This window comes from Pristis pectinata, chromosome 15 (genome assembly GCF_009764475.1).
Source record: "Pristis pectinata isolate sPriPec2 chromosome 15, sPriPec2.1.pri, whole genome shotgun sequence".
Lineage (NCBI taxonomy): Eukaryota > Metazoa > Chordata > Chondrichthyes > Rhinopristiformes > Pristidae > Pristis > Pristis pectinata.
Window position 1 is genome coordinate 50,661,288 of NC_067419.1, and position 21,403 is coordinate 50,682,690.

At 44.1% G+C, this 21,403-nt stretch overlaps 1 protein-coding gene across 3 annotated transcripts in view; it reads right to left on the reverse strand.

Moving 5' to 3' along the window:
* Positions 1–20,124, reverse strand: part of cracr2aa (calcium release activated channel regulator 2Aa) — a 120,880-nt gene extending 100,756 nt beyond the window's left edge. For 2 of the 3 annotated variants that reach the window (XM_052030274.1, XM_052030276.1), the window contains exon 1: positions 20,002–20,124. The gene's annotated coding sequence lies outside the window, so the exon portion shown is untranslated. The remainder of the gene's footprint in view (positions 1–20,001) is intronic. The other variant, XM_052030275.1, reaches the window with a different exon arrangement.
* Positions 20,125–21,403: the final 1,279 nt, after the last annotated feature.

A 21,403-nucleotide genomic window follows, 5' to 3' on the forward strand; every position in this document is an offset into this window, starting at 1 on the left:
TCTGTGCCCGTGAATTTAAATAATCTGAGCCCAGTGTCTGACTTGAACTGGCTATAAGTGGTGTGAAATAGCCTGATTCAGCAAAAAACAAAGGAATGACATTGGAGTTATATCCTTATTTGGGAGAAGAGCAATGAGGTAATGCCACCTGTAGCCTTGGGCCAGAGTCAATGAAAGGTGGACACAGGATAGCCCGATAAATCAGAACCAATAAAATCAAAGTATAATGGCACAGAACTAACAAGGAAAAAGAATAATAATGAAGGTTTACAGAGGCAGAGCAGTGAGAACTCAGGAAACTAACGAGCGAGGAAGATCCCCGTGCCTGGGGCAGGGAGAAGAAGGATCAATTGTTTGGCCAACGGGGGATCCACTGTTTCGGTGTTGTGAGAGAAGTAGTTTGGGTGAGCACTGGTCCAATAGGAACAATAGCATTTTGGAATTGTTAACCTGAGGTCAGCATAACTTACATGGATATTTGCATTAAAAATGATAAAGCTGATACAGTAAAGTTGCTAGTCTGAATTAATGAAGATTTGTGTGGTCGTTTACCTAACCTAAATTAGTTGACCAAGGTAAGGGTCAACAGGCAGAGGTGTTGCTGCCTATCTTTACTGATTGCAATTTGTTGGTCAGGAAGGCAAAGATCCAGTTGCAGAGGTGGAGAGTCCCAGGTCTAGGAGTTTGGAGATGAGTTTGTTTGGGATTATGGTATTGAAGGCAGAATTATAGTCAATGAATATGTATCTTACATAGGTGTCTGTGTTATCCAGGTGTACCAGAGATGAGTGTAGGGCCAGAGAATCAGAATCAGATTTATTATCACTGACATATGACATGAATTTTATTGTTTTGCAGCAACAGTACAGTGTAAAGACAAAAAAATATAAATTACTAAAATACATAAATAGTACAAAAAAAGGGAATAGTGAGATAGTGTTCATAGACCGTTCAGAAATCTGATGGCGGAGGGGAAGAAACTGTTCCTGAATCATTGAGTTTGGGTCTTCAGCTCCTGTACCTCCTCCCCAATGGTAGTAACGAGAAGAGGGCATGTCCTGGATGGTGAGGGTCCTTAATGATGGATGCTGCCTTTTTGAGGCACTGCCTCTTGAAGATGTCCTCGATGGTGGGGAGGGTTGTGCCCATGATGGAGCTGGCTGAGTCTACAACCCTCTGCAGCCTCTTGTCATCCTGTGCATTAGAGGCTCCATACCAGGCTGTGCTGCAACCAGTTAGAATGCTCTCCACCGTACATGTTTAGAAATCTGTAAGAGTCTTTGGTGACATACCAAATCTCTTCAAACTCCTAATGAAGTAGAGCTACTGATGTGCCTTCTTCGTGATTACATCAATGTGTTGGGCCCAGGATAGATCCTCTGAGATGTTGATGCCCAGGAACTTGAAATTGCTCACCTTTTCCACCACTGACTCCTCAATGAGGACTGGTGTGTGTTCTCTTGACTTCTGCTTCCTGAAATCCACAATCAATTCCTTGGCCTTGCTGACATTGAGTGCAAGGTTGTTTTTGCGACACCCCTCAGCCAGCTGATTTATCTCATTCCTGTAAGCATCCTCATCGCCACCTGAGATTCTACCAATAATTCCGGATTGAACTCCATCTGCCACTTTTCCGCTCAACTCTGCATCGTGTCTATATCCTGCTGTAACCTACAACAATCTTCTACACTATTCACAACACCTCCAACCTTCGTGTCATCTGCAAACTTACTAATCCACCCTTGCACTTCCTCATCCAAGTCATTTATAAATAATCACAAAGAGCAACAATTCCAAAACAGATCCCTGTGGAACACCACTAGTCACCGACCTCCAGGCAGAATATTCTCCATCTTCTCCCACCCTTTGCCTTCTCTGGGCAAGCCAATTCCAAATCCATGCAGCAGCCATGGGATAGTATCACAGAACCATCACAGAATCCCATTCAAGTGGTCCCTAAACAACCTCCACATTTCTGCTGTGCATTTCCCTGAGAGCATCTGTTCCAAATTTATACTCCCAAATTCCTGCCTAATACCATTGGAATTAGCCCTCGGCCAATTTAAAAAGTTCCCATATCATCTGCTCCCATCCTTGTCCATGGCTAAAGGTCAGGGAATTATGGTCACTATCTCTGAAATGCTCACCCACTGCGAGGTCTGTCACCTAACCACGTTCATTGCCTAGTACTAGATCTAGTATGGCTTCTCCTCTAGTTGGCCTGTCCACATACTGTGCCAGGAATCCTTCCTGGACACATCTAACAAATTCTGCCCCATCTAAACCTTTTGCACTAAGGAGGTAGAAAAACGTGAAGTGATACACTTTGGAAGATTGAACTTGAAGGCGGAGTATAAGGTTAATGGCAGGATTTTTAGCACCTTTAGCAGTGTGGAAGAACAAATGGATCTTGGGATCCAAGTCCATGGATCCCTCTAAGTTGTTGCACAAGTTGATAGGGTGGTTAAGAAGGTGTATGGTGTGCTGGCCTTCATTAGTCAGGGGATTGTGTTCAAGAGCCGCAAGGTAACATTGCAGCTCTACAAAACTCTGGTCAGGCCACACTTGCGTATTGTATTCAGTTCTGGTCACTTCATTATTGGAAGGATGTGGAAGCCTTAGAGAAGGTGCAGAGGGGATTTATCAGGATGCTGCCTGGACTAGAGAACATGTCTTGTGAGGAAAGGTTGAGTGAGCTAGGGCTTTTCTCTTTGGAGTGACAGAGGATGAGAGGAAACTTGGCAGAGGTGTATAAGACTATGAGAGAGACAGATGGAGTGGATAGACTCCACCTTTTCCCAGGGCAGCAATGACCAATACCAGAAGACATCCGCTAAGTTTAGACTTTTGCAAGGGCAAGAATGGCTGCTGGATATTCCTGGGTTTAGATGTTTCAAAAGGGACAGGGACGGAGGTGAAAGAGGTGGGGAAGAGGCTTTGCTGATCAGGGACAGTGTCACAGCTGTAGAAAGGGAGGATGTCCTAAAGGGATCATCCACTGAGTCAGCGTGGGTGGAAGTCAGAAACAGGAAGGGAGCAATTACTCTATTGGGAGTATTCTACAGAGCACCCAATAGCAGCAGAGACACTGAGGAGCAGATCAGGAGGCAGATTTTGGAGAAGTGCAAAAAATAATAGGGTTGTTGTCATGGGTGATTTCAACTTCTTTAATATTGATGGGTAGCTCCTTAGTGTGAAGGGGATAGATGGGGCAGAGTTTGTTAGGTGTGTCCAGGAAGGATTCCTGACACTATGTGGACAGGCTGACTAGAAGAGCGGCCATATCGGACCTGATACTAGGCAATGAGCCTGCTCAGATTTCAGATCTCTTGGTGGGAGAGCATTTTGGAGACAGTGAGCATAACCTTTACCATAGCCTTGGATATGGGAAAGTATTTAATGAAGGAGGGGGAATTATGATGCTATTAGGCAGGAACCTGGGAGCATAAATTGGGAACAGATGTTCTTGGGGAAGTGCACAACAGAAATGTGGAGGTTGTTTAGGGAGAACTTGCATGGGCTTCTGGATAGGTTTCTCCCATCAAGGCAGGGTAAAGATGGCAGAGTGAAGGAACCATTGTTGGCAAGAGATGTAGAATATCTTGTCAAGAGGAAAGGTAGCCTGGAGGGAGCTCAAGAATGAACTTAGGAGAGCTAGAAGGGGTCATGAGAAGGCCTTGGTGAGTAGGATTAAGGAAGACCCCAAGGTGTGCTACACGTATGTGAAGAATAGGAGGATTACTAGGGTGAGGGTAGGACCAATCAGGGATAAAAGAGGAAACATATACCTGGAGTTGGAAGAGGTAGGGGAGGTCCTTAATGAATACTTTGCTTTGGTATTCACCAGTGAGAGAGACCTTGACCTTTGTGAGAATGGTGTACGACAGGGTGATATGCTAGGGCATGTCGACGTGAGGAAAGAGGATGTGCTGGAACTTTTGAAAAACATTAGGATAGATAACTCACCGGGGCGGGACAGGATATATCCAAGGTTATTACCGGAAGCTAGGGAAGAGATTGCTGTGCCTTTGGCAATGATCTTTGTGCCCTCACTGGCCACAGGAGTAGTGCCAGATGACTGAAGGGAACAGTCAGCATGGCTTTGTGAGGGGCAGGTCGTGCCTCACGAACCTGATTGAATACATTAGGGACATTTAAGACACTCTTAGATAGCCACATGAATGGTAGAGAAATGGAGGGCTACATGGGAGGAAAGGGTTAGATAGATCTCAGAGCAGGATAAAATGTCGGCACGACATCGTGGGCCAAAGGGCCTGTACTGTGCTGTACTGTTCTATGTTCTAATGTAGGATTTATGAACATTTGGAGAGGTATAATATCATTAGGAATAGTCAGCATGGCTTTGTCAAGGGCAGATCCTGCCTTATGAGCCTGGTTGAATTTTTTGAGGATGTGACTAAACACATTGATGAAGGAAGAGCAGTAGATGTAGTGTATATGGATTTCAGCAAGGCATTTGATAAGGTACCCCATGCAAGGATTATTGAGAAAGTAAGGAGGCATGGGATCCAGGGGGACATTGCTTTGTGGACCCAGAACTGGCTGGCCCGCAGAAGGCAAAGAGTGGTTGTTGACGGGTCATATTCTGTATGGAGGTTGGTGACCAGTGGTGTACCTCAGGGATCTGTTCTGGAACCCTTACTCTTTGTGATTTTTATTAACGACCTGGATGAGGAAGTGGAGGGATGGGTTAGTAAGTTTGCTGATGACACAAAGGATGGAGGTGGTGGTTGTGGATAGTGTGGTGGGCTGTCAGAAGTTACAGCGGGACAGATAGGATGCAAAACTGGGCTGAGAAGTGGCAGATGGAATTCAACCCAGATAAGTGTAAAGTGGTTCACTGTGGTAGGTCAAATATGATGGCAGAATATAGTATTAATGATAAGACTCTTGGCAGTGTGGGAGGATCAGAGGGATCTTGGGGTCCGAGTCCGTAGGACGCTCAAAGCAGTTGCACAAGTTGACTCTGTGGTTAAAAAGGCATACGGTGTATTGTCCTTCAATTGTGGAATTGGATTTAGGAGCTGAGAGGTAATGTTGCAGCTGTATAGGACCCTGGTCAGACCCCACTTGGAGTACTGTGCTCAGTTCTGGTTGCCTCACTACAGGAAATATGTGGAAGCCATAGAAAGGGTGCAGAGGACATTTACAAGGATCTTGCCTGAATTGGGGAGCATGCCTTATGAGAACAGGTTGAGTGAACTCGGCCTTTTCTCCTTGGAGCGACAGAGGGTGAGAGGTGACCTGACAGAGGTGTATAAGATGATGAGAGGCATTGATCGTGTGGATAGTCAGAGGCTTTTTCCCAGGGCTGAGATGGTTGCCACAAGAGGACATAGGTTTAAGGTGCTGGGGAGTAGGTATGGAGGAGATGTCAGGGGTAAGTTTTTTTACTCAGAGAGTGGTGAGTGCATGGAATGGGCTGCCAGCAACGGTGGTGGAGGTGGATACGATAGGGTCTTTTAAGACACTTTTGGATAGGTACATGGAGCTTAGTAAAATAGAGGATTATGGGTAAACCTAGTAATTTCTAGGGTAGGGACATATTCGGCACAGCTTTGTGCGTTGAAGGGCCTGAATTGTGCTGTAGGTTTTTTATGTTTCTAATGACAGTGGTGACATCGGTGAATTTATAGATGGTGTTTGAGCTGCGCTTAGCCACACAGTCATGAGTGTAAAGAGATGGCATCTGCCTTGGACCTGTTTTGATGGTAGGTGAATTGCAGTTGGTTGAGATTGTCTGGGAGGCTGGAACTGATGTGTGCTATGACCAGCCTCTTGAAGCACCTCAGGATGGTGGCTGTCAGAGCCACCAGGCATTAGTCATTAATGAATGTTATCTTATTTTTCTCTGGCACAGGGCTGATAGTGGTCTTCTCAGATTGGAATTGGGAAAGGTTTAAAATGTCCTCAAATACTCCCGCCAGCTGATCCAAACAGGATCCGAGGACACGGCTGGGGACCATTTGGACCACATGTTTTCCACCTCAGGAAGGCTCATCTGACGTCTGCAACGCTGACAGGTGTGTCGGAGGTTGTTGGGGCTGGTGGTGTCATCTCATTGACCTTCTATTCAAAACGTGCATGGAATGCATTGAGCTCATTGGGGAGGGATGCACTGTTGTCGGTGATACTGCCCAACTTCATTTTGTAGCCTGTTGTAGTATGCAAGCCTTGTCACAACTGAAGGCTGGTCTGGGACACTAGTTTGGACTGGTATTGTCACTTGGCATCGCTGATAGCTTTATAAAGATCATACCTAGATTTCCTGCATAGGTCAGGGTCATCCAATTTGAACGCCTCAGACCTGGACTTCAGTAGGGAGTGGATCTCTGGAACCACATCACTTTTCAATTTGAAAGGCAGAGAAACATACATCTACGGGAATTAAATAATAAAATGTTTTCCACTAATATATCCAATATGGCAAAATTATGTCATACCAATCAATCATTCAGCTAAAAGCATTCCAAACCTTCAGTTTAACCAGAAGGGGAAATGTTCTCTTTGACATCCTGGCTCTTATCATGCTTATCCAAACAGTAAAATGCTTATTTAACATAGAAACATAACATAAAGCAAAGAACAGGCCATGACTATCTACCCTATCTCTCCCTCTCATAATTTAATATACTTCTATGTTGGCCATCAGCTTCAACACTCCAAAGAAAACAAGTTTGTCCAACCTCTCCTTATAGCATATGCCCTCTAACCCTGGCAGCATCCTGGTAAACCTTTTCTACACCCTCTCCAAAGCCTCCATATCCTTCCTGCAATGGTGCAACCAGAACTGCACACAGTACTCCAAATGTGGCCTAAACAAAGATTTTTTTATAGCTGTACATTACTTCCTGAATTTTATATTCAACAACCCAACCAATGAAGGCAAGTACGCTGTGCACCACCTTCACCACCCTACCAACTAGTGTTGCCTCTTTCAGGGATCTATGGACTTGCACCTGAATATCCCTCTATACATCAATGCTCCTAAGCATCCTGCCATTAACTGTATACTTTCCTCTTGCATTTGACCTCCCAAAATTCAACACCACACAATTGCCTAGATTATATCCTGCTGTATCCTTTGACAACCTTCCTCCCTTTCTACAACTTCACAAATTTTCTTGTCATCTACAAACTTGCTAATCAGAGCACTTACATTTTCATCCAGGTGATTACATATATCACAAACAGCAGAGGTCCCAGCACTGATCCTTGTAGAACATCACTGGTCACAGACCTCCAGTCAGAGAACCACCCTTCTGCCACTATCCTCCGTCTTCTATGACCAAGCCAATTTTGGATCCAATTTACCAAGTTACCATGGATCTCCTATTAGGGAACCAGACAGGTCAGGTGGCAGAAGTATGTGTAGGTGAACATTTTGGGTCCAGTGACCATAACATCATTAGTTTCAAGTTAATTATGGATAAGGATAAGTCTGGTCCTCGAGTTGAGGTTCTAAAGGCCAATTTTGTGGAAATGAGAAAGGATCCAGGAAGAGTGGATTGGGATAAGTTGTTTTATGGCAAGGATGTGGTCAGTTAAGTGGAAGGCCTTCAAAGGCGAAATTTTGAGAGTGCGGAGTTTGCATGTTCCTGCCACGATTAAAGGCAAAGTTAACAGGCATAGGGAACCTTGGTTTAAGGGATATTGGCGATCTGGTTAAGAAAAAGAGAGAGATGTATAGCAGGTATAGGCAAATAGGAACAAATGAAGTACTTGAAGAGTATAGAAAAAGTAAGAAAATACTAAAGAAGGAAATCAGAAAGGCAAAAAGAAGACATGAGGTTGCTCTGGCAGATAATGTGAAGGTAAACCTGAAGGGTTTCTACAAGTATATTAAGAGTAAAAGGATAGTAAGGGACAAAATTGGTCCCCTAGAAGATAAGAGTGGTGAGCTATGTGTGGAGCCTCAGGAGATGGGGGAGATCTTAAAGTATTTTTTGCATCAGTATTTACTCAGGAAACTGGCATAGTGTACATGGAAGGAAGGGAAAGAAGCAGTAGTGTCATGGAACATATAGGGATTAAAGAGGAGAAGGGGCTTGCTACCTTACAGTGAATAAAAGTCGATAAATCTCCCGGGCCTGACATGATATTTCCTCGGGCCTTGAGAGAGACTAGTGTAGAAATTGCAGGGGCCCTGGAAGATATACTTAAAATGTCCTTAGCCACGGGTGCGGTGCTGGAGGACTGGAGGGTAGCTCATATGTTGTTCCATTGTTTAAAAAAGGCTCTAAAAGTAAACCAGGTAATTACAGGCTGGTGAGCCTGACATCAGTAGCAGGTAACTTATTGGAACATGTTCTGAGAGATCAGACATACAAGTATTTGGACAGCTAAGAGCTGATTAAGGATACTCAGCATGGCTTTGTGCATGGTATATCGTGTTTAACGAATCTTGTACAGTTTTTCGAGGAGGTTACCAAGAAAGTAGATGAAGGAAAGGCTGTGGATGTTGTCTACATCGGCTTTAGTAAAGCCTTTGACAAGGTCCCACATGGGAGGTTAGTTATGAAGGTTCAGCCACTAGGAGAGGTTGTAAACTGGATTCAAAATTGGCTGTGTGGGAGAAGACAGAGAGTGGTAGTGGATGATTGTTTCTCAGACTGGAGGCCTGTGACTAGTGGTGTGCCTCAAGGATCTGTGCTGGGGCCATTGTTGTTTGTTGTCTATATCAATGATCTAGATGATAATGTGGTAATTGGATCAGCAAGTTCGCTGATGACACTAAGATTGGAGGTGTTGTAGACAGCGAGGAAGGCTTTCAAAGCTTGCAGAGGGATCTGGACCAAATGGAAAAATGGGCCAGAAAATGGCAGATGGAATTCAATGCAGAAAAGTGTGAGGTGTTGCATTTTGGAAGGACAAATCAAGGTAGGACAAACACAGTAAATGGTAGGGCACTGAGGAGTGTGGAGGAACAAAAGGATCTGGGAGTTCAGATACATAATTCCCTAAAAGTGACGTCACAAGTAGACAGGGTTGTAAAGAAAGCTTTTGGCATCCTGGCATTCATAAATCAAAGTATTGAGTATAGGAGTTGGGATGTTATGGTGAGGTTGTATAAGACATTGATGAGGCCAAATTTGGACTATTGTGTGCAATTCTGGTCACCTAACTATAGGAAGGATGTCAGTAAGATTGAAAGAGTGCAGAGAAGATTTACCAGAATGTTGCCGGGTCTTCAGGAGTTGAGTTACAGGGAAAGATTGAACAGGTTAGGACTTTATTCCTTGGAGTGAAGACGAATGAGGGGAGATTTGATAGAGGTTTACAAAATTATGAGGGGTATAGACAGAGTAAATGCGAGTAGGCTCTTTCCACCTAGATTAGGAGAGATAAGTACGAGAGGACATGGCTTTAGGGTGAAAGGAGAAAGGTTTAGGGGAAACATTAGGGGGATCTTTTTCACTCAGAGAGTGGTGGGAGTGTGGAACGAGCTGCCATCTGACGTGGTAAATGCGGGCTCAATCTTAAGTTTTAAGAAATTGGATAGGTACATGGATGGGAAAGGTCTGGAGGGTTATGGATTGGGTGCAGGTCAATGGAACTAGCAGAATAAAGTTTTGGCACAGACTAGAAGGGCCAAATAGCCTGTTTTCTGTGCTGTAGTGTTCTATGGTTCTACTTGCCGAGAACATTTCATGACCTCTTTTAGCCCTCTTATTTCCTTGTTCAAGTTCTTCCCTACTTTCTTTATATTCCTCAAGGGTCTTGTTCAATTTCAGCATCCTAAATCTTACATACGATTCCTTTTTCTTTTTACCTTGCCATCCTTACCTTTCATCCTCACAGGAACAGTGCTGGTCCTGAACTCTAATCAACTGGCCTTTAAAAGACTCCCACATCAAATGTGGATTTACCCTCAAATAGCTTCTCCCAATCTACTTCCCCCAGTTCCTGCCTAATACTGTTGTAATTAGCCTTCCCCTAATTTAGGACATTCACCCTAGAGCCTGTCTTATCCTCATCCATAACTACCTTAAAACTTAAGGAAATATGATCACTGTTCCCAAAGTACTCCCCGGCTGAACCTTCGATCTCCTGACTATACCCATTTCCCAATACAAGGTCTAGTATGTCCCCATCCCAGCTGGACCATCTACACATTGTTTCAAGCAACCTTCCTAGATGCCATATCCACACCCATATCCTCTGCTCCATCTAAGTCCCAGGCGCTAAGGGAGTTCCATCAATATTGGGGAAGTTAAAATCACCCTCAACAACCGTGTGGATTTTAAATTTGAATGATTTTTAATTTTTAAATCTGCAGGGCAAGGATGGCAAGGTAAGGGATCCTTATATTACAAGAGAGGTGGTGAATTTAGTCAAGAAGGAAAAGGAAGCATATGCAAGGTTTTGGAAGCTAAAATTTAACAGGGCCCTTGAGAATTATAAAGAAACAAAAGAGATCTCAAGAAGGGAATTAGGAGAGCCAGGAGGAGTAATGAAAAGTCCTTGGCAAGTAGTATTAAGGAATATCCCAAGGCATTCTACACCTACATTAAGAGCAAGAGGGTAACTAGGGAGAGGGTAGGATCACTCTGCTCGAAGGCAGAGGATATGGGTGAGGTCCTAAATGAGTAGTTTGTGTTGGTATTCACCAAGGAGAAGGAGATGGAGGATAGTGAGATCAGTTTGGAGCATGGTCATACGTTAGGGCATTTTGAGATTAAGGAGGAGGTAGTGTTGGGTCTCTTGAAGAATATTAAGGTGGATAAGTCCCCAGGCCCTGATGGGATATACCTCAGATTATTGAGAGAGGCAACAGATGAGATTGCTGGGACCTTAACCAAGACCTTTGTGTCCTCTCTAGCTACAGGCGAGGTCCCGGTGGACTGGCAAGTAGCTAATGTTGTTCAAGAAGGGAAACAGTCTATTCACTATAGACTGGTGAGTCTCACATCAGTAACAGGGAAGCTATTGGAGAGGATTCTTCGGGATAGGATTTATGAGCATTTGGAGAGCCACAGCTTAATTAGGGACAGTCAGCATGGCTTTGTGCAGGGCAAGTCTTGTCTTGCTAACTATAAATTGAGGAGGTGATGAAGGTGATCAATGAGGGTAGAGCTGGGGATGTTGTCCACGTGGATTTCAGTAAGGTGTTTGACAAGGTCCCACATAGTAGACTCATCTAGAAGACTGAGATGCATGGGATCCACGGTGACTTGGCCATTTGGATTCAGAATTGGCTTGCCCATAGAAGGCTGAGAGTAGTAGTTGATGGGACATTCTGGTTGGATGTCATGTGAAAATGACTTAGATGAAAAAGTGGATGCGTGGCTTAGTAATTTGCAGATGACACTAAGATTGGTGGTGTTGTGGGTAGTGTAGAACATTGCCAAAGGATACAGCGGGATCAGTTGCAGATATGGGCAGAGAAATGGCAAATGGAGTTTAATCCAGCCAAGTGTGAGGTTTTGCACTTTGGGAGATCAAATGTTAATGGAAAGACCCTTAACAGTGTTGATGTTAAGAGGGATCTTGGAGTTCAAGTCCATAGGTCCCAGAAAGTGGCTGCATAAGTTGATAGGGTGGTAAAAAAGGCATATGACATGCTTGCCTTTATTAGTCAAGGTACTGAGTTCAAGAGACAGGAAGTTATGCTGCAGCTTTATAAAACTCTGGTCAGGCTGCATCTGGAGTATTGCGTTCAGTTCTGGTCACCCCATTTTAGAAAAGATATGGAGGGTTTGTAGAGGGTGCAGAAGAGGTTTACCAGGATGCTGCCTGGATTAGACGGTATGTGCTATGAGCAGAGGTTGGACAAACTTGGGTTGTTTTCTCTGGAGCGGAAGAGGCTGAGGGGAGACCTGATAGAAGTGTATAAAATTATGAGAGGCAGAGATAGGGTAGAGAGAGTGTTTTTCCCAGGGTGGAAATGTCAAATACTAGAGGGCATAGATTTGGGGTGAGAAAGGACAAGCTTAAAGGAGATTTACGAGGCAAGCTTTTTTTTATTATACACGCACACATGAACAGAGTGGTAGGTGCCTGCAATGTGCTGCCAGGGGAAGTGGTTGAAGCAGATAGGATAGTAATGTTCAAAAGACATTTAGACAGGGACATGAACAGGCAGGTAATGGAAGGATATGAACCATGTGCAGGCAGATGGTATTAGTTAAAATTATCATGGCTGGCACAGACATCATAGGCCAAAAGGCCTGCTCCCATACTGCGTTGTTCTATGTTCTACTATTTCCCACTTCATACCTCCACAATCCTAGTCTAGGATTCTTTATAGCTTTTCTAACCCAATTTCAACTTTAAATTCTATTCAGTTGAACTTCTTGTATTTTTACTTAAATAAATAACCTTCTGCTTCTGAACATTGCATTTCTTAAAGTCAGAAATTTGCACCAAGGGGTTCCTGAAAAACCACGATGCAGTTCTTTAGAACAGAGGCAGAGGAATTGCAAACCAGAAAGGGGGAAGAGAGAGCTGTTGATAAACCATGTGTGAAAAAAACTGTAGCCACAACATGCAGGAAACTTATAGAAGCTTCAAAAATAATGATTAAAAGAACCACAATCAACTACAAGCAGACTCATGTGGTGAGCTTCTGAGATTCCAAGCCAATTAACAGCGTGCAGCTAGCAGATCATGAGGTTTATCTTCTTTGTTTAGCTGCGTTATCTCCTATCGTTTGTCATAAAATATTGGTGTGTGGATAGCATTGTTACATTGCCTTCTTGAAATAACAATAGTGACTGAACCAAAAGGCCATTCAGACCATTGGAAGCATTGTAGTGTGAAAATTGATCCAATGAAAACATTGGTCTTTGTTAGGTACCTATTAGTCAGGATGCCATGGTTAAAGAGAAGTGAGAATGTAGATGCTGCAATCTGGAATAAAAAAGTAGAAGTCCTGTAAGAAATCAGCGGGTCAATCAGCATCTGTGGAGGCAAAAGGTGTAAGTCGATGTTTTGGGTTGAGATCCACCATCGGTTCCTGCATTACTTCAAATATTATTAAGAGAAAGAGATTAGCTATTAAAACTATATGATGAAGCAAGCCATGAAAGCATCCTTCATCAATATTGCCATCTAAATTCACAAAATGTAAAGTGAAGTTATTGTTACAGGAAACTGCAATATGGTAAAATATGGCATGGTTTAAGTCTGGAAGTAAAACCAATATTCTCAAAAGCATGCTACAAAGGGCAGACGGTTGTTGGAGAGAGTTAGCAGGGCCCCAGGCATATGACATAACCATCAACCACACAGCACATGAGATCATTAGAACACAGAACAGTACGGCACAGGAACAGGCCCTTCAGCCCACCATGTCCATTCCAACCATAATACTAAATGAAACATCCCATCTGCCTGCACACGATTCATATCCCTCCATTCACTGCCTGTTCATGTGTCTGTCTAAATGCCTCTTAAATGCCACTGTCATGTCTGCCTCCACCACCACCCTTGATAGTGTGTTCCAGACACCTACCATTCTCTGTGTAAAAAAACTTGCCCCACACATCTCCATTAAACTTTCCCTCTCTCACCTTAAAGCCATTCCCTCTAGTATCTGACATTCCTACCCTGGGAAAGAGACCCTATACAGTATATGCCTCTCATAATTTTATAAACTTCCATCAGGTCTCCGCTCAACCTCTGATGCTCCAGAGAAAACAATCCAGCTCTGTCCAACACTCCTTAGTGCTAATACTGTCTAATTCTTGCAACATCCTGATGAACCTCTTCTGCATCCTCACCAAAACCTCCACGTCCTTACTGTAATGTGATGACCAGAATGACACACAATACTCCAAATGCGGCCTAACCAAAGTTTTATTCAACAGCAACATGATTTCCTGACTCCAACTGATAAACACAAGCATATCATATGCCTTCTTTACCCCTCTATCCACTTACGTTGCCACTTTCAGGGAGCTATGGACTTGCACCCCAAGATCCCTCTGCACATCAATGTTCTTAAGGGTCCTGCCACTTACAGTGTAAATTTCCTTTACATTTGACCTTCCAAAGTGCAACACTTCACATTTGCCCAGATTAAACTCCATCTGCCATTTCTCCACAAATATCTGCAACTGATCTATATCCCGCTGTATCCTTTGGCAACCTTCTACACTATCCACAGCTCAACCAATTTTTATGTCACCTGAAAACTTACGAATCAGTCCAGCTACATTCTCTAAGTTAAAGTCAAGTCTATTGTCATATGCACAAGTAAAATGAAAAACTTACTTGAAGCAGCATCACAAGCACATAGCATCAGATATGCAACATTCACAAGAAAAATATAAATTAAACATAGAACATAGAACACTATAGCACAGTACAGGTCCTTCGGCCCAGTGTTGTGCCGACATTTTATCCTGCTCTAACATTCATCTAACCCTTCCCTCCCACATAGCTCCCTATTTCTCTACCATTCATGTGTCTTTATAAGAGTCTCTTAAATGTCCCTAATGTATCTGCCCCCACAACCTCTGCAGGCAGTGTGCTCCACGCACCCACCGCTCTCTGTGTAAAAAAACTTACCCCTGACATCCCCCTTATACCTTTCTCCAATCACTTTAAAATTATGTCCTCTCGAGTTAGCCATTGTCACCCTGGGAAGAAGTCTCTGACTGTCCACTCGATCTATGCGTCATATCATCTTGTACACCTCTGTCAAGTCACCTCTCATCCTCCTTCTCTCCAAAGAGAAAAGCCCTAGCTCACTCAATCTATCTTCATAAGACATCCTCTCCAATCCAGGCAACATCCTGGTAAATCTCTTCTGCACCCTGTCTAAATCTTCCACATCCTTCCTATGAGGCGACCAGAACTGAACACAATACTCCAAGTGTGGTCTAACCAGAGTTCTATACAGCTGCAACATCACCTCACGGCTCTTGAACTCAATATCCCGACTAATGAAGGCCAACACACCATACGCCTTCTTAACAACCCTATCAACCTGCGCAGCAACCTTGAGGGATCTATGGACGTGGACCCCAAGATCCCTCTGTTCCTCCACACTGCTAAGAGTCATGTCATTAACCTTGTATTCTGCCTTCAAATTTGATCTCCCGAAGTGTATCACTATAATTTTAACAATAAAGGACACATTTAGAACAAAAAAAAGGTCCATTGCAGTGCAAAGTGGTCATAGTGCTGCTATACTGAGATAGTGATTAGGGTTGTGCAGGTTGATTCAAGAACTGAATGGTTGAAGGGAAGTAGCCGTTCTTGAACCTGGCAAATAACATAAGTCCCAGCGCTAATTCCTGCAGAACACCACTGGTCACAGACCTCCACCTGTAGAGTATAGCAGTGAATGTTGCATATATGATGCTATGTGCCTTTGATGCAGCTGCAAGTAAGTTTTTCAGTGTACTAATGGGGAAGTCGTCAATTTTAATCACCTTTGCTACCAAATTCACCTGAAATATCTCTCTGTCCCCAACTCAGTACTTAGGGAATATATTCTTGGGGGATCTTCCACGGAGGCTATGTGGGTGGCACTTAGAAATCAGTAGGGATGATCACATTGATGGGATTGTATTATAGGCCCCCTAATAGTCAGTGGGAACTAGAGGAGCAAATATGTAGTGAGATCAGAGATAGCTGTAATATGGCTGTAATAAATTCTTCCCTCACATTGACTGGGACCGCCATAGAGCTAAGTAATGTTTACTCAAAAAACATGTAGATGGCCTGCTAGAGAGGGGGCAACACTGGACTTTCTATTGGGAAATGAGGCAGGGCAAATCACTGCAGTGTCAGTGGGGGAGCATTTTGGGACCAGTGACCATAATTAAAGCTCATAGAATTATGGAAAAAGCTAGGACTAGTCCACAAATTATCCAAAATTGGGGCAAGGCAAATTTTGAAGGCATTAGCTAGGAACTTGCAAAGGTTAATTGGGAGAGGTGGTTTGCAGGTAAAGGGACATCTGGCAAGTGGGAGGCTTTTAAAAGTGAGAGAGGAAGAGTTCAGAGCCAGCATGTTCCTGTTGGAGTGAAGGGTAAGGTTAGCAGTATTAGGGAACCATGGTTGACAAGGCATATCGAGGATCTGGTCAGGAAAAAGGTGGAGGCGTATGTCAGGTAAAGGTAGCTGGGATCAAATGAATCCCTCCAGTACAATGGATGTAGGAGTACACTTAAAGAGGGAAATGATGAGGGCAAAAAATAGATATGAGACAGCTTTGGCAGATAAGGAAAAGGAGAATCCTAAGAGACTCTACAAGTATATTAAGAACAATGAGGTAACAAGGGACAGAGTAGGGTCCCTTAAGGATCAGTGTGGTTGTCTATGTGTGGAGCCACAGGAAACAGACGAGGTGTTGAGTGAATATTTCTCATCTGTATCTACTGTGGATAAGGTCATGGAGGCTAAGGAATTAAAGGAAATGAATAGTGATGTATTGGAACATATCCACATTACAAAAGAGGAGGTTCAAGAAGTCTGAAGGCAAATTAGCGTGGATAAATCACTGAGGCATCAAGTGTATCCTAGTACATTGTGGGAAGCTAGGGAAGGAATTGCAGGGGCCCTGGCATATTTGCATCATCTTTAGCCATGGGTAAAGTACCAGAAGACTGGAGGGTAGCTAATGAGTGCCTTTATTTAAGAAGGGCTGCAAGGACAAGCCAGGGAACTACGTGCATGGGAATTGTGTCTGACAAATCTCTTTCAATTTTTCAAAGAGGTAACCAAGAGGGTAGATGAGGGTAGGACAGTGGATGTTGTCTATATGGACTTTGGCAAGGCCTTTCACAAGGTCACACATGGCAGGCTAGCCTGGAAGGCAAGATCGCATGGGATCCAGGGGGAGATAGCTAATTTTATTCATAATTGGTTCGACGGTAGGAAACAGAGAGTGATGGTCAAAGGTTGTTTCTTGGACTGGAGGCTTGTGACTAGTGGTGTGCCACAGTGGTCAGTGCTGGGACCTTTGTGTTTATTATTTATATAAACAATTTGGATGTGAATGTACAATGTGTGGTTAGTAAGTTTGCAGATGATACTAAATAGGTGGTATTTTAGAAAGAAGGTTATCAAAAATTACAGGGGATCTTGATCAGCCGAGTAAGTGGGCCAAGGATTAGCAAATGGATTTCAATTCATACAAGTGCGAATTGTTGCATTTTGGGAAGTCAAACCAGCGTAGGACTTATACAGTGAATGGTTGGGCCCTGGGGAGTGTTGTGGAACAGATGGACCTAGGAGCACAAGTACACAGTTCACTGAAAGTAGTGCCACAGGTAGACAGGGTGGTGAAAAAGGCATTTAGCAAACTGGGCTTCATCAGTCAGGGCATTGAGTATAGAAGTTGGGATGTAATGTTGCAGTTCTACAAGACATTGGTGAGACTGCACTTGGAGTATTGTGTACAGTTTTGGCTGCCGTGTTATAGGAAAGACATCATTAAACTGAAAAGAGTGCATAAAAGATTTGTAAAGTATAAGTGGAGTTTATTGTCATATGTCAGACTTATGGACAGCTTCTACCCCACAGTGATAAGACTATTGAACGGTTCCCTTATACAATGAGATGGACTATGACCTCACGATCTACCTTGTTGTGAGCTTGTACCTTATTGCACTGCACTTTCTCTGCAGCTGTGACACTTTCTCTATACTGTTATTGTTTTTCACCTGTACTACCTCAATGCACTCTGTACTAACTCAATGTAACTGCACTGTGTAATGAATTGACCTGTATGATCAGTTTGCAAGAGAAGTATTTCACTGTACCTCAGTACAAGTGACAATCATAAACCAATACCAATACCAAGTACATGTGTGCACAGGTGCAATGATAAACTTACTTGCAGCAGCGTCACTGGTACTTGGCATCAGATACACAACATTCACAAGAAAAATCAGAAATTAAACATAAATTATACACAATTTTTACAAGAAAGAACATAACTAGAACAAAAAAAGTCCACTGTAGTGCAAAGTGGTCATAGTGTTACTGTGAAGATGCTGCCAGGACTCAAGGGTCTGAGTTATAGGGAGATGTTGGGCAGGCCAGGACTTTATTCCTTGGAGTGTAGGAGATTGTGGGGTGACCTTATAGAAGTGTGTAAAATCATGAGGGGTATAGAAAGAGTGAATGCACATAGTCCTTTTTCCCCAGGGAAGGGGAACTAAAAACTAGAGACCATAGGTTTGTGAGAGGTGAAAGATTTAAAAGGGACCCAAGGGGCAACTTCTTCATGCAGAAGGTGGTGCATAGATGGAATGAACTGCCAGAGAAGGTGGTTGAGGTCGGTCCAATAACAACATTGAAAGATATTTGAATAAGTACATGGATAGAAGGGGTTTAGAGGGATATAGGCCAAACACAGGCAAATGAGACTAACTTGGTGGGCACCATGGTCAAGTAGGGTTGCAGTGCCTGTTTCCATGTTGTATTACTCTATGACTCTGTGTAATGCATTCAGTGCTTGCATGTGGCCCTCTTCTACGTGCGATGTGAGACCAAGTGTAGACTACCTGCACAGCTTCTATTTGTCTGTTCTTTCAACTCCCCTTCCCACACTGTCTATACTTGGCCTTCTCCACTATCACAGTGAAGGCAGTCAACAGCACCTCATATTGTGATAAATACGTTCATAGGACTATTTTCTACTCCACTTGTATATGCTACAACTGAATGATATAACAACAAGTTTTCCAATTTCATCCTTCAAATTCACGCACCCTTCCTGTAACGCAGCGACCAGAAATGCACACAATGCTCAAAATGTGGCCTAATCAAACTTTTATACAGCTGCAACACAACTTCCCAACTTTTACTCAATGCCCCAACCAATAAAGGCAAGCATGCCATACGCCTTCGTTACCACCCTATCGACTTGTGTTGCCACTTTCAGAGAGCAATAGACTTGTACCAAGTTCCCTCTGTACATCAATGCTCCTAGGGGTCCTGCCGTTTACTGTGCACTTTGCTCTTACATTTGACCTCCCAAACTGCAACTCCTCACACTTGTCTGGATTAACCTCCAGCTGCTGTTTCTCCACCTGGTCTGTCTCCTGCTGAATCCTTTGACAACCTTCCTCAATATCCACCAACTCCATCAATTTTTGTGTCTGCAAAATTACTAATCAGGCCACTTACATGTTCGTAAAAATCATTTATACAGTATATCACAAACAGAGGTCCAGACACTGATCCCATGGAACACTGGTCACAGTCAAAATAACACCAATACCTATCAATCTCTCACTATTTCAAAGCTACTCTACTGTTCTAGTTTTATATTTGACCACAGCGTGATGACTTTACATTTTCCGCTTGATCGCGTTCATCTGTAACCTGCCACTTCCCGAACCTGTGACTATTGTCTACACTGCCACCTGTCTTTCTAATCATGTGATCCAAATGAGAATTAGAACTGATCTTAAGACGAGAATTTTAATCCACATCACGTGTGTGAATTGTCAGAAGGCACATCAGAATGTCACAAAGGAGGCTTCCGACAAAAAACTCAGACTAAAGGAGTAAGATGTTAAAACTGACTGCAGTGAAGGACGAACTGACCCAGTTCCTTCTATGGATCGGGCCTCACAAAGTCAAAAGGGAAAACTAGTTCCTGACAGTTGGAAAATTTTCCATCTTTGCTTGTCCACCTCTACCAGCAATTCAAACGGGAATGGGATAGCAAGCGGGCGTGATGGGTGGAACGGCCTTGTATGGAGCATTGAAGCGCGGGAGGTGGTCGGACAGAGATGGAGACACAGAAACATACTAAAGCCACCAACAATTAACAATATCAAACAATATCAAACAATAATCTTGTAAACTTCCTCTGAAGACACGAACTTCGTTCCTAAATGTTTCAGAATGAAAATGTGAATAATTGTCCAAAAATCAGCCCAGTTTGTCCTCCAATTGCAATCGTGGATCGAACAGCGGCCACGGTTTAAGGCGACTACAAAATACAGGAAATGTCCCCGGCCTCGGCTGCAATCGATCTCATCAACACAATGAGCCCACCGGACTTACCGCCAAATCTCGCAATCCGACTGTTCCAACTTCCGCACCCACCAGAAAGTTTGAAAAGTTCACGGTTCCAACACCCCGGGACTGCCGGTGGCTCAGCCCAGTCCCCCTGGACCCTGGAGGCGGATGGGGAGATCCGGGAACAGGTGCCCGCCCACAGGGCGGAGCCGATACTCGCGCCGGCCCCCGCCGAATCAAGGACGGGGGATTCTTTAAACTTATATTTTTTTGATATTTGGCCAACATTTCTGACCCATTCATGAATGCCTGTGGGAAGGTGACAGTGAGTTATCACCTGGAACTGCTGTTAAAGTGCTCCCACAGGGCTGCAGGGGAAGAGGTCTGCTCTTTAGTTTAAGATCTAGAGAACTTAGAAAAACTTTGGTGATTTGGGGACTAAGCTCTTGCGGCTTAATCAGCAAATACTTATCGACCAATACACAAGTGCTGGAGGAACTCAGCAGGCCAGGCAGGATCCATGGAGGGAAATAGTTGACGTTTTGGGCCGAGACCCTTCATCAGGACTGGAAAGGAAGAGGGCATAAGTCAGAATAATAGGGTGGGGGAGAATACACGCAGACAGGGGATAGGCGAGTCCAGATGAGAGGGGGCAGATAGTGGGAGGGGGAGAAGCAGTAATAAGCTGACAGGTGATAGGGCGAAGAGGCCGAGGGCTGAAGGAGGAGGAATCCGGTAGGAGAGGGCTGTGGACCCTGGATGGAGAAGGGGAAGAGAGGAGATGGGCAGGTCATCAGGGTGGGGGAAGGGAGCTATAGGAATAGGGGAGGGGAAGGGGGACAAAAAGGGGAGGGGTTACTGGAAGTTTAGAGAAATCGATGTTGAAGCCATCAGTTTGGAGACTCCCAAGGTGGAACACGAGGTGTTGCTCCTCCAACCTGCACCTAGCCTCAACGTAGCAGTGGAGGAGGCCATGGATAGACATGTCAGTGTGGGAGTGGGATGTGGAATTACAGTGGGTGGCCTCCGGGAGGTCCTGGCTGTTGCAGCGGACAGAGCAAAGTTGCTCAATGAAGCATTTGCCCAATCTGCGTCAGGTCTCACTGATGCACAGGAGGCCACACCAGATGCAATAACCCTCGGACTCACAGGTGAAGCTCTGCCTCACCTGCAACACCTCACATTCTGCCTTGCTTGGGAGTCTCCAACCTAATAGCCTTAACATCGATTTCTCTAACTTCTGGTAACCCCCTCCCCCACCCTTTGACTTCCCTTATTCCTGTGGCTCCCTTCCCCCGCCTTGATGACCTGCCCATCTCCTCTCCTCCCTTCCTCCACCCTTTATTCTATGCTCCACGGCCCTCTCCTACTGGATTCCTTCTTCAGCCCTTGGCCTCTTCTACCTATCACCTCTCAGCTTATGGCATCTTCTCCCCCTCCCCCACTC